The sequence below is a fragment of the Rhinopithecus roxellana genome, chromosome 5 (assembly GCF_007565055.1).
Source record: "Rhinopithecus roxellana isolate Shanxi Qingling chromosome 5, ASM756505v1, whole genome shotgun sequence".
In the NCBI taxonomy this organism is placed as follows: Eukaryota; Metazoa; Chordata; class Mammalia; order Primates; family Cercopithecidae; genus Rhinopithecus; species Rhinopithecus roxellana.
The window spans coordinates 116,063,783-116,075,696 of NC_044553.1; positions in this window are offsets into that span (position 1 = coordinate 116,063,783).

Consider the following 11,914-nt stretch of genomic DNA (forward strand, 5'->3'; position numbering starts at 1 on the left):
CGGTGAATTGCATTCACACATGGCAATGCAGTTTCTCAGAAAGCTTCTCTTTAGTTCTTATGTGAGGATAATTCCTTTTTCACCCTAGCCCTCAATGAGCTCCCAAATATACCATTGCAGAATCCACGAGAACAGTGTTAGCAAACTGTTCCAAGAAGGGAAGGGTGGAACTCTGCGTGATGAAGTCACACATCAGAAAGCAATCTCTCAGAAAGTTTCTCTGTAGTTATTGTGTGAGGACATTTCCTTTTTCACCATGGGCCCCTATGGGCTACCAAATATCACTTTCCAGATTCCACGAAAAGAGTGTTAGCAAACTGCTTCTTGAGGCATACGTTGTAACTCTGTGTGATGAATTCACAGATCAGAAAGAAGTTTCTCAGAAAGCTTCTTTCACCTTTTGAACTGATGAAATTGCCTTTATCAGTGTAGGCTTCAATGCGATCCAAAGAAGCACTTCTGAGCTTCCTCAAAGTCAGTGTTAATGGACTGCTCCACGAAACATAAGTGTAATTATGTGAGAAGAATTCACGCATCACCAAGAAGTTTCCAAGAATGCTTCTTTTTTAGTTTTCATCTGAGGATATTTCCTTTGTCACCGTAAGCTTCATTACGCTATGAAGTATCTAATTACAAATTTCCAGATAACTGTGGTAACAAACTGATTACTGAAGAGAAACGTGTAACTCTGTGAGTTGCATTCATACATAGAAATGCAGATTCTCAGAAGGCTTCTTTCCACTTTTAATCTGAGTATATTTCCTTTTTCACCATAGCCCTCAAAGAGCTCCCAAATATCACTTTGCAGAATCCATGACAACAGTTTTAGCAAACTGTTCCACGACAGGAAGGGTGGAACGCTGCGTGATGAAGTCACATATCAGAAAGTAATTTCTCAGAAAGTTTCTCTTTAGTTCTTATGTTAGGATACTTCTTTTTTCACCATGGGAACCTATGGGCTCCAAAATGTAACTTTGCAGAGTCCACGACAACAGTGTTAGCAAACTCTTCGAAGAAGGGAAGGGTGGAACTCTGTGTGATGAAGTCACATCTCAGAAAGCAATCTCTCAGAAAGTTTCTGTCTAGTTATTATGTGAGGATATTTCCTTTTTCACCATGGGCCCCTATGGGCTCCCAAATATCACTTTGCAGTCTCCACGAAAAGATTGTTAGCAAACTGCTTCCTGAGGTCTATGTTGTATTTCCGTGAGATGAACTCAGTGATCAGAGAGAAGTTTCTCAGAAATTTTCTTTCACGTTTTGAACTGATGAAATTTCCTTTATCAGCATAGGCCTCAATGCAATCCAAGGAACCCGTTCTCAGGTTCCTCAAAGACAGTGTTAATGGACTGATCGACGAAAAGTAAGTGTATCTCTGTGACATGAATTCACACATCACCAAGAAATTTCTAAGAAAGCTTCTTTCTAGTTTTCATCTGAGGATATTTCCTTTGTCACCGTAAGCTTCATTGAGCTATGAATATATATTGCAGATTTCCAGAAAACTGTGTTAACAAACTGATCACTGAAGGGAAACGTGTAACTCTGTGAGTTGCATTCACACATGGCAATGCAGATTCTCAGAAGGCTTCTTTCCAGTTTTAATCTGAGGATATTTCCTTTTTCACCATAGCGCTCAAAGAGCTCCCAAATATCACTTTGCAGTATCCACGACAACAGTTTTAGCAAACTGTTTAAGAAGGGAAGGGTGGAACTCTGTCTGACGAAGTCACATATCAGAAAGCAATCTCTCAGAAAGCTTCTCTCTAGTTCTTATGTGACGATACTTCTTTTTTCACCATGGGAACCAATGGGATCCCAAATATCACTTTGCAGAATCCATGACAACAGTGTTAGGAAACTGTTCCAAGAAGGGAAGGGTGGAACTCTGTGTGATGAATTCACAAATCAGAAAGCAATCTCTCAGAAAGCTTCTATCTAGTTCTTATGTGAGGATACTGCTATTTTCACCATGGGCCACTACGGGATCCCAAATATCACTTAGCAGAATACACGACAACAGTGTTAACAAACTCTTCCAAGAAGGAAAACATGGAACTCTGTGTGATGAAGTCACACATCAGAAAGCAATCTCTCAGAAAGCTTCTCTCTAGTTGTTATGTGAGGATATTTCCTTTTCACCATGGACCCCTATGGGCTTCCAAATATGACTTTGCAGTTTCCACGAAAAGAGTGTTAGCAAACTGCTTCCTGAGGTCTATGTTGTAAGTCTGTCAGATGAACTCACGGATCAGATAGAAGTTTCTCAGAAAGTTTCTTTCACGTTTCTAACAGATGAAATTTCCTTTATCAGCATAGGCCTCAATGTGATCCAAAGAAGCCCTTCTCAGTTTCCTCAAAGACAGTGTTAATGGACTGCTCCACGAAACATAAGGGTAACTCTGAGAGAAGAAGTCACACGTCACCAAGAAATTTCTAAGAATGTTTCTTTCTATTTTTCATCTGAGGAAATTTCCTTTGTCACCGAAAGCTCCAATGCGCTATGAAGTATCTGATTGCAGATTTCCAGAAAACTGTGTTAACGAACTGATCACTGAAGAGAAATGTGTAACTCTGTGAGTTGCATTCACATATGGCAATGCAGTTTCTCAGAAGGAATCTATCCAGTTTTAATCTAAGCATATTCCTTTTTCACAATAGCCCTCAATGAGCTCCGAAATATAACTTTGCAGAATCCACGACAACAGTGTTAGCAAAATGTTCCAAGAAGGGAAGTGTGGAACTCTGTGTGACGAAGTCACATATCAAGAAGCAATCTCTCAGAAAGCTTCTCTCTAGTTCTCATGTGAGGATACTTCCTTTTTCACTATGGGCCCCTAAAGGCTCCGAAATGTACCTTTGCAAAATCCAAGACAACAGAGTTAGCAATCTGTTCCAAGAAGGGAAGGGTGGAACTCTCTGTGATGAAGTCACACATAAGAAAGAAATCACTCAGAAAGTTTCTCTCTAGTTATTATGTGAGGATATTTCCTTTTTCACCATGGGCCCCTATGGGCTCCCAAATAGGACTTTGCAGTTTCCACGAAAAGAGTGTTAGCAAACTGCTTCCTGAATTCTATGTTGTAAGTCTGTGAGATGAACTCACTGATCAAAAAGTAGTTTCTCAGAATGTTTCTTTCACGTTTTGAACTGAAGAAATTTCCTTTATCAGCGCAGGCCTCAATGTGATCCAAAGAAGCCCTTCTCAGATCAAAGAAGCCCGTCTCAGATTCCTGAAAGACAGTGTTAATGGACTGCTCCACGAAACATAAGTGTAACTGTGTGAGATGAATGCACACATCACCAAGAAGTTTCTAGAAAGCTTCTTTCTAGTTTTCATCTGTGGATATTTCTTTGTCACCGTAAGTTCATTGCGCTATGAAATACCAAATTGCAGATTTCCAGAAAACTGTGTTAACAAACTGATCACTGAAGAGAAACGTGTAACTCTGTGAGTTGCATTCACACTTGGCAATGCAGTTTCTCAGAAGCTTCTCTTTTTAATCTGTGAGGATAATTCCTTTTTCACCTAGCCCTCAATGAGCTCCCAAATATACCTTTGCAGAATCCACGGAACAGTGTTAGCAAACTGTTCCAAGAAGGGAAGGGGGAACTCTGTGTGATGAAGTCACATCAGAAAGCAATCTCTCAGAAAGTTCTCTGTAGTTATTATGTGAGGACATTTCCTTTTTCACCATGGGCCCCGGGACTACCAAATATCACTTTCCGGATACCACGAAAAGACTGTTAGCAAACTGCTTCTTGAGGCATAGGTTGTAAATCTGTGAGATGAATTCACAGATCATAAAGAAGTTCCTCAGAAAGATTTTTCACGTTTTGAACGAATGAAATTTCCTTTATCAGCGTAGGCCTCAATGCGATCCAAGGAATCCCTTCTCAGCTTCCTCAAAGACAGTGTTAATGGACTGTTCCACGAAAAATATGTGTAACTCTGTTAGATGAGTTCACACATCACCAAGAGTTTTCTAGGAAAGCTTTTTCCAGTTTTCATCTGTGGATATTTCCTTTGTCACCGTAAGGTTCATTGTGCTATGAAATACCAAATTGCAGATTTCCAGAAAACTGTGTTAACAAACTGATCACTGAAGAGAAACGTGTAACTCTGTGAGTTGCATTCACACCTGGCAATGCAGTTTCTCGGAAAGCTTCTCTTTAGTTATTATGTGAGGATAATTCTTATTTCACCCTAGCCCTCAATGAGCTCCGAAATATTCCTTTGCAGAATCACGAGAACAGTGTTAGCAAACTGTTCCAAGAAGGGAAGGGTGGAACTCTGTGTGATGAAGTCACACATCAGAAAGCAATCTCTCAGAAAGTTTCTCTGTAGTTATTATGTGAGGACATTTCCTTTTTCCCATGGGCCCCATGGGCTTCCAAATATCACTTTCAGATTCCACGAAAAGAGTGTTAGCAAACCTGCTTTGAGGCATAGGTTGTAACTCTGTGAGATGAATTCCCAGATCAGAAAGAAGTTCTCAGAGAAGCTCTTTCACGTTTTGAACGGATGAAATTTTCCTTTATCAGCGTCGGCCTCAATGCGATCCAAGGAAGCCCTTCTCAGCTTCCTCAATAGACATGTTAATGGACTGCTCACGAACATAAGTGTAACTCTGTAGATGAATTCACACATCACCAAGATGTTCTAGAAAGCTTTCTTTCCAGTTTTCATCTGTGGATATTTCCTTGTCACCGTAAGTTCATTGAGCTATGAAACACAATATTGCAGATTTCCAGAAAACTGTGTTAACAAGCTGATCACTAAAGAGAAACGTGTAACTCTGTGAGTTGCATTCGCACATGGCAATGCTTTTTCTCAGAAAGCTTCTCTTTAGTTATTATGTGAGGATAATTCCTTGTTCACCCTAGACCTCAATGAGCTCCCAAATATACCTTTGCAGAATCCACGAGAACAGTGTTAGCAAACTGTTCCAAGAAGGGAAGGGTGGAACTCTGTGTGATGAAGTCACACATCAGAAACAATCTCTCAGAAAGTTTCTCTGTAGTTATTATGTGAGGACATTTCCTTTTTCACCATGGGCCCCTGTGGTCTACCAAATATCACTTTCCAGATTCCACGAAAAGAGTGTAAGCAAACTGCTTCTTGAGGCGTAGGTTGTTACTCGGTGAGATGAATTCACAGATCAGAAAGAAGTTTCTCAGAAAGCTTCTTACACGTTTTGAACGGATGAAATTTCCTTTATCAGCGTAGGCCTCAATGCGATCCAAGGAAGCCCTTCTCATTTCCTCATAGACAGTGTTAATGGACTGCTCCACCAAACATAAGTGTAACTCTGTGAGATGAATTCACACATCACCAAGATGTTTCTAGGAAAGCTTCGTTCCAGTTTTCATCTGTGAATATTTCCTTTGTCACCGTAAGGTTCATTGCGCTATGAAATACCAAATTGCAGATTTCCAGAAAACTGTGTTAACAAGCTGATCACTGAAGAGAAACGTGTAACTCTGTGAGTTGCATTCACACATGGCAATGCGGTTTCTCAGAAAGCTTCTCTTTAGTTATTATGGGAGGATAATTCCTTTTTCACCCTAGGACTCAATGAGCTCCCAAATATACCTTTGCAGAATCCACGAGAACAGTGTTAGCAAATTTCCAAGAAGGGAAGGTTGGACCTCTGTGTGATGAAGTCACACATCACAAAGCAATCTCTCAGAAAGTTTCTCTGTAGTTATTATGTGAGGACATTTCCTTTTTCACCAGGGCCCCTATGGGCTTTCAAATATTACTTTCCAGATTCCACGAAAAGAGTGTAAGCAAACTGCTTCTTGAAGCATACGTTGTAACTCTGTGAGTAATTCACAGATCAGAAAGAAGTTTCTCAGAAAGTTTCTTTCACGTTTGGAACGGATGAAATTTCCTTCGTCAGCGTAGGCCTCGATGCGATCCAAGGAAGCCCTTCTCAGCTTCCTCAAAGACAGTGTTAATGGACTGCTCCATGAAACATAAGTGTAACTCTGTGAGATGAATTCACACATCACCAAGAAGTTTCTGCGAAAGCTTCTCTATAGTTTTCATCTGTGGATATTTCCTTTGTCACCGTAAGGTTCATTGCGCTATGAAATACCAAATTACAGATTTCCAGAAAACTGTGTTAACAAACTGATCCTGAAGGGAAACGTGTAACTCTGTGAGGAGCATTCACACATGGCAAAGCAGTTTCTCGGAAAGCTTCTCTTTAGTTATTCTGTGAGGATAATTCCTTTTTCACCCTAGCCCTCAACGAGCTCCAAAATATACCTCTGCAGAATCCACGAGAACAGTTTTAGCAAACTTGTTCCAATAAGGGAAGGGTGGAACTCTGTGTAGATGAAGTCAACACATCAGAAAGCAATCTCAGTAAAGTTTCTCTGTGTTATTATGTGATGACATTTGCTTTTTCACCATGGCCCCCTATGGGACTACCAAATATCACTTTCCAGATTCCCGAATAAGAGTGTTTAGCAAACTGCTTCTTGAGGCATAGGTGTATAACTCTGTGAGATGACTTCACAGATCAGAAAGAAGTTCTCAGAAAGCTTCTTTCACGTTTTGAATGGATTGAAATTTCCTTTATCAGCGTAGGCCTCAATGCGATCAAGGAAGCCCTTCTCAGCTTCCTCAAGACAGTGTTAATGGACTGCTCCACGAAACATAAGTGTAACTCTGTGAGATGAATTCACACATCACCAAGAAGTTTCTAAGAAAGCTTCTTTTCTGTTTTCATCTGTGGATATTTCCTTTGTCGTAAGGTTCATGGCGCTATGAAATACCAAATTGCAGATTTCCAGAAAATTGTGTTAACAAACTGATCACTGAAGAGAAACGTGTAACTCTGTGAGTTGCATTTACACATGGCAATGCGGTTTCTAAGAATGCTTCTCTTTAGTAATTCTGTGAGGATAATTCCTTTTTCACCCTAGCCCTCAATGAGCTCCCAAATATACCTTTGCAGAATCCACGAGAACAGTGTTAGCAAACTGTTCCAAGAAGTTAAGGGTGGAACTCTGTGTAATGAAATCACACATCAGAAAGCAATCTCTCAGAAAGTTTCTCTGTAGTTATTATGTGAAGACATTTCCTAATTCACCGTGGACCCCTGTGGACTACCAAATATCACTTTCCAGATTCCATGAAAAGAGTGTTAGCAAACTGCTTCTTGAGGCATAGGTTGTAACTCTGTGAGATGAATTCACAGATCAGAAAGAAGTTTCTCAGGAAGCTTCTTTCACGTGTTGAACGGATGAAATTTCCTTTATCAACGTAGGCATCAATGCGATCCAAGGAAGCCCTTCTCAGCTTCCTCAAAGATACTGTTAATGGACTGCTCCACGAAACATAAGCATAACTCTGTGAGATGAATTCACACATCACCAAGAAGTTTCAATGAAAGCTTCTTTCCAGTTTTCATCTGTGGATATTTCCTTTGTCACCATAAGGTTCATTGCGCTATGAAATACCAAAATACAGATTTCCAGAAAACTGTGTTAACAAACTGATCACTGAAGAGAAACGTGTAACGCTGTGAGTTGCATTCAGCACATAGCAATGCAGTTTCTCAGAAGGCTTTCTTTCAGTTATAAGCTGAGGATATTTCTTTTTCACCCTAGCCCTCAATGAGCTCCCAAATATACTTTTGCATAATCCACGAAACAGTGTTAGCAAACTGTTCCAAGAAGGAAAGGGTGGAACTCGGTGTGATGAACTCAACATCAGAAAGCAATCTCTCAGAAAGTATCTCTGTAGTTATTATGTGAGGACATTTCCTTTTTCACCATGGGCCACCAAATATCACTTTCCAGATTCCACGAAAAGAGTGTTAGCAAACTGCTTCTTGAGGCATGTGTTGTTACTCTGTGAGATGAATTCACAGATCAGAAAATAGTTTCTCAGAAAGCTTCTTTCACGTTATGAACGAATGAAATTTCCTTTATCAGCGTAGGCCTCAATGCGATCCAAGGAAGCCCTTCTCAGCTTCCTCAAAGACAGTGTTAATGGACTGCTCCACGAAACATAAGTGTAACTCTGTGAGAAGAGTTCACACACCACCAAGAAGTTTCTAAGAAAGCTTCTTTCCAGTTTTCATCTGTGGATATTTCCTTTGTCACCGTAAGGTTCATTGCACTAAGAAATACTAAATAGCAGATTTCCAGACAACTGTGTTAACAAACTGATCACTGAAAAGTAACGTGTAATTCTGTGAGTTGCACTCAGACATGCCAATGCAGTTTCTCAGAAAGCTTCTCTTTAGTTATTATGTGAGGATAATTGCTTTTTCACCCTAGCCCTCAATGAGCTCCCAAATATACCTTTGCAGAATCCACAAGAACAGTGTTAGCAATTTGTTCCAAGGAGTGAAGGGTGGAACTCTGTGTAATGAAGTCACACATCAGAAAGCAATCTCGGAAAGTTTCTCTGTAGTTATTATGTGATTACATTTGCTTTTTTACCATGGACCCCTATGGGCTACCAAATATCACTTTCCAGATTCCACGATAAGAGTGTTAGCAAACTGCTTCTTGAGGCATAGGTTGTAACTCTGTGAGATGAATTCACAGATCAGAAAGAAGTTTCTCAGAAAGCATCTTTCACGTTTTGAACGGTTAAAATTTCCTTTATCAGCGTAGGCCTCAATGCGATCCAAGGAAGCCCTTATCCCCTACCTAAAGACAGTGTCAATGGACTGCTCCACGAAACATAAACATAACTCTGTGAGATGAATTCACACATCACCAAGAAGTTTCCAAGAAATCTTCTTTCCAGTTTTCATCTGTGGATATTTCCTTTGTCACCGTAACGTTCATTGCGCTATGAAATACCAAATGCAGATTTCCAGAAAACCGTGTTAACAAACTGATCACTGAAGAGAAACGTGTAGCTCTGTCAGTTGCATTCACACATGGCAATGCGTTTCTACGAAAGCTTCTCTTTAGTTATAAAGTGAGGATAATTCCTTTTTCACCCTACCCCTCAATGAGCTCCCAAATATACCTTTGCAGAATGCACGAGAACATTGTTAGCAAACTGTTCCAAGAAGGGAAGGGTGGAACTCTGTGTGATGAAGTCACACATCAGAAAGCAATCTCTCAGAAAGTTTCTCTGTATTTTATGTTCAGGAATTTTCCTTTTTCACCATGGGCCCCTATGGGCTACCAAATATCACTTTCCAGACTCCACGAAAAGAGTGTTAGCAAACTGCTTCTTGAGGCATAGGTTGTAACTCTCTGAGATGAATTCACAGATCAGAAAGAAGTTTCTCAAAAGTTCTTTCACGTTTTGAACGGATGAAATTTCCTTTATCAGCGTAGGACGCAATGCGATCCGAGGAAGCCCTTCTCACCTTCCTCAAAGACAGTGTTAATGGACTGCTCCACGAAACATAAGTAACTCTGTGAGTGTATTCACACATCACCAAGAAGTTTCCAAGAAAGCTTCTTTCCAGTTTTCATCTGTGGATATTTCCTTGTCACCGTAAGGTTCATTGCGCAATGAATTATCAAATTGCAGATTTCCAGAAAACTGTGTTAAAAACTGATCACTGAAGAGAAACGTGAAACTCTGTGAGTTGCATTCACACATGGCAATGCAGTTTCACAGAAAGCTTCTCTTTAGTTATTATGTGAGGATAATTCCTTTTTTACCCTAGCCGTCAATGAGCTCCCAAATATACTTTGCAGAATCCACGAGAACAGTGTTAGCAAACTGTTCCAAGAAGGGAAGGGTGGAGCTCTGTGTGATGAAGTCACACATCAGAAAGCAATCTCTCAGAAAGTTTCTCTGTAGTTATTATGTGAGGACATTTCCTTTTTCACCTTGGGCCTATGGGCTACCAAATATCACTTTCCAGATTCTACGAAAAGAGTGTTAGCAAACTGCTTCTTGAGGCATAGGTGTAACTCTGTGAGATGAATTCACAGACAGAAAGAAGTTTCTCAGAAAGCATCTTTCACTTTTGAACATTGAAATTTCCTTTATCAGCGTAGGCCTCAATGCGATCCAAGGAAGCCCTTCTCCGCTTCCTCAAAGACAGTGTTAATGGACTGCTCCACGAAACATAAGTGTAACTCTGTGAGATGAATTCATACATCACCAAGAAGTTTCTAGGAAAGCTTCTTTCCAGTTTTCAGCTGTGGATATTTCCTTTGTCACCGTAAGGTTCATTGCGCTTTGAAATACCAAATGCAGATTTCAGAAAATTGTGTTAACAAACTGATCACTGAAGAGAAAGTGTAACTCTGTTAGTTGCATTCACACATGGCAATGCAGTTTCTCAGAAAGCTTCTCTTTATTTATTATGTGAGGATAATTCCTTTTCACCCTAGCCTCAATGAGCTCCGAAATATACCTTTGCAGAATCCACGAGAACAGTGTTAGCAAACTGTTCCAAGAAGAGAAGGGTGGAACTCTGTGTGATGAAGTCACACATCAGAAAGCAATCTCTCAGAAAGTTTCTCTGTAGTTATTATGTGAGGACCTTTCCTTTTTCACCATTGGCCCCTATGGTCTACCAAATATCACTTTGCAGATTCCACGAAAAGAGTGTTAGCAAACTGCTTCTTTGAATAGCTTGTAACTCTGTGAGATGAATTCACAGATCAGAAAGAAGTTTCTCAGAAAGCTTCTTTCAAGTTTTGAACGGATGAAATATCCTTTATCAGTGTAGGTGTCAATGCGATCCAAGGAAGCCCTTCTCAGCTTCCTCAAAGACAGTGTTAATGGACTGCTCCACGACACATAAGTGTAACTCTGTGAGATGAATTCACACATCACCAAGACTTTTCTAAGAAAGCTTCTTTCTAGTTTTCATCTGTGGATATTTCCCTTGTCACCGTAAGGTTCATTGCGCTACGAAATACCAAATTGCAGATTTCCAGAAAACTGTGTTAACAAACTGATCACTGACTGAGAAACGTGTAACTCTGTGAGTTACATTCACACATGGCAATGCAGTTTCTCAGAAAGCTTCTCTTTAGTTATTATGTGAGGATAATTCGTTTTCACCCTAGCCCTCAATGAGCTCCCAAATATAGCTTTGCAGAATCCACGACAACAGTTTAGCAAACTGTTACAAGAAGGGAAGGTGGAACTCCGTGTGATGAAGTCACACATCAGAAACAATCTCTCAGAAAGTTTTCTGTAGTTATTATGTGAGGACATTTCCTTTTTCACCATGGGCCCCTAAGGGCTGCCAAATATCACTTTCCAGATTCCAAGAAAAGAGTGTTAGCAAACTGCTTCTTGAGGCATAGGTTGTACCTCTGTGAGATGAATTCACAGATCAGAAAGAAGTTTCTCAGAAAGCTACTTTCACGTTTTGAGCGGATGAAATTTCCTTTATCAGCGTAGGCCTCAATGATCCAAGGAAGCCCTTCTCAGCTTCCTCAAGACAGTGTGAATGGACTGCTCCACGAAACATAAGTCTAACTCTGTGAGATGAATTCACACATCACCAAGAAGTTACTAAGAAAGCTTCTTTCTAGTTTTCATCTGAGGATATTTCCTTTCTCACCGTAAGGTTCATTCCGCTATGAAATACCAAATTGCAGATTTCCAGAAAACTGTGTTAACAAACTGATCACTGAAGAGAAACGTGTAACTCGGTGAATTGCATTCACACATGGCAATGCAGTTTCTCAGAAAGCTTCTCTTTAGTTCTTATGTGAGGATAATTCCTTTTTCACCCTAGCCCTCAATGAGCTCCCAAATATACCATTGCAGAATCCACGAGAACAGTGTTAGCAAACTGTTCCAAGAAGGGAAGGGTGGAACTCTGCGTGATGAAGTCACACATCAGAAAGCAATCTCTCAGAAAGTTTCTCTGTAGTTATTGTGTGAGGACATTTCCTTTTTCACCATGGGCCCCTATGGGCTAAAATCACTTTCCAATTCCACGAAAAG